The sequence below is a fragment of the Amblyomma americanum genome, chromosome 1 (genome assembly GCF_052857255.1).
Source record: "Amblyomma americanum isolate KBUSLIRL-KWMA chromosome 1, ASM5285725v1, whole genome shotgun sequence".
Classification (NCBI taxonomy): domain Eukaryota; kingdom Metazoa; phylum Arthropoda; class Arachnida; order Ixodida; family Ixodidae; genus Amblyomma; species Amblyomma americanum.
Window position 1 is genome coordinate 314,411,636 of NC_135497.1, and position 2,473 is coordinate 314,414,108.

General features: G+C 41.2%; 1 non-coding gene across 1 annotated transcript; it reads right to left on the bottom strand.

The window, feature by feature from the left end:
* Positions 1-888: 888 nt before the first annotated feature.
* Positions 889-960, bottom strand: TRNAP-AGG (transfer RNA proline (anticodon AGG)). The gene has a single exon. It is a non-coding gene; the product is annotated as a tRNA-Pro (tRNA).
* Between the last annotated feature and the right edge of the window lie 1,513 nt (positions 961-2,473).

Here is a 2,473-nt window from a genome sequence, read left to right on the forward strand (position 1 = left end):
CCACAATAAAAAGAAAAGTGCTGCCACAAAAGACTTCTTCGGTGAGCAGCTTGACGGGCGGCTGAACCCGTGAACAGATATGAACGGCTGGTGCTACAAACAAGGCATGATGAAATGAAAGTTGCTTATATTACAGGTATTACAGGTATGCCCCATATATCAGCGAATAAATACGACTATTCTTCCATTGAAAATAATATTCGCCGAAAGGAAAATAATAAACGCCTAAAAAAATACGCTGCATTTTCATGAACTCTAAACTAAAAGTACATCCAGTAATAAAATATTTCCAGTTTTAGAATGTTTGAAGGCAAATTGACCGGAACTGTGGCGCCGTCCGTCAGTATAACAGGAGCTTCTTTTTATGGTTTGTTTAATCCTCTAATTCATTATTGTAATTATTGCACTTTTAGCCCGTGCACCGTTTTTATTCCTCTGTATATTTTGTTACCTTGTATCCCTTAATATACTGCGTTTCCAGACTGCCTGGTTCAGTTTTACCATTTACAACCATGTTAATATGGGTCCAATTAAGGCTATGAGTCCAATTAAGTTTTCATTTATTGGATTTATAAAATAAAGTCATGATGATGATGAAATAGGATTTTTCTTATTGCTTCATTTTGGTAACACTTTCAGAGCTTTTCGTTCGTTACATTCATTTCTGGAAACACATTATTAACCAGTAGGATGTGCACTTTTCAATATGATGAGCAGTAATACCAACAAAACGAAATCGCTCGCGGTAAACTGACTTTGCCAGAGGCTGCAAAATTATGTCAAAACCGCTGCTCGTCGGCTACTATGTTCTATCAAGCACTCGTAACCGTGTAGGCAAGAGTCGCTCAGGGTGGGAAAATATTTCCGAACTTTGCAGAATGATTTATCGGGCACGTCCGGGATTCGAACCCGGGACCTCTCGCACCCTAAGCGAGAATCATACCCCTAGACCAACGGGCCGCGCGATGAGTGCGTACAACTAACCTGTATATGAAGGCGTATTTACGCAAGAAATCTTAATCCGGTATTCAGGCTTCTTTATGTTCTTATTGCTAGGCCGCAGTTCATTTGACATCCGCAGAGCTCTCTGCGGTTGCCCATTAATATTAAATAGCCTTAGCGTCAGTTGCAGCGCACTACACCATTCGTCATCTTTACAGCCGGTGTGACAACGAACCGCGCTATTAATTCCCTTGCAAGCTGTTTAAGTAATTTCTAACAGCTATCTTTTCAATTACTATAATGAGGGCCCTGACTGATACTGGAAATTTGCTCCAGCACAGGTGGAATAGAGAAGGTCACGTGACACTTGCGGCACGGAGTCGCATGTACAGGTGACTGTTGCTGAGCGCGCTTGGGACACGCGCGCACGCTATTCGAATGGCGCACGATTTTGGCCTAAATTTGCGGAGCCACAGCACCGAGGACGAGCGCGTCTTCGAAATTATAAAAACAGATACGGGTAATAATAATGGCTTGTTACAAATCTCAAAATGCAGCGAGGCACTTAGATGTAGTAGTTAAAAAGTTAAGTTCTTGAATTCTGTTACGTACGCTTATTCCATTCAAAATTCCCCATCAAAATGGTTTGAGGGAAGCAGGCAATTCTAGACAAAGAAACTTGGCGTCATATTTTTTGAGCACTTGACATCAACCAACAAACGACTGCACTGGCTCGCGAAACGAAACGCAAAGCGAAAGAAAATGGTTACCAGTACGCATGGACTTCAGAAGGGCGAGTCTTCGTGCGCAATTCCCCGGATGAAACTGCTGGAAGGACCTCGAACCTCGAAAAAATTGTCTAGCGCTCAGTTCGTGCCAAGTGCGACATCCAAAATAAATAATGACCACTTATACGACCGAAGATCATAACAAACTGATTAATAGTGAAATGTGGTTGCGTAGGAAGCACGTTTCTCAGTATTATATGTACGCAAGAAGTCCCCAAAACAAACAGGTAGAAAATGAAGCGTATTTATTCTTTTTCAAGTGTGTTTTCGATTTATTCATTTTTTTTTCAGAAACCTGGTGTTCGGCTAGCACCGAAGTTCTTAGCTTTCGAGTTGATAGCCACGTTTCTGTTTACCGCTATGAAAGAAGACAAGATGGGGGCGTGTCCATTTATCTTCGGAAGCATCATCTGTTTCAATGTTTGCCACATTTCGCATATTTGAGGAATGATTTTGAAACAACTGTGATTGTGTGTCGCAATGTACTCGTTCTGGCAGTTTATCGTCCTCCCCATGAGATTATTCATTATTCTCTTAGCTTTGCTGAAATAGTGCTGCTTTTTGCAAATGTTTTTGCAAATATAGTTGTAGACGATTTTAATGTTGTCCTCTTTTCAGCTGATCAACCAGACTGCCAACATTTAGAAGTTATGCTTGGATTTGGTTGTGAAACTTTTGCCCAAGCCAGTATGGTAACAACACACTCAAACGCACTGATTGATTTGCGCTTTACAAACATTCCT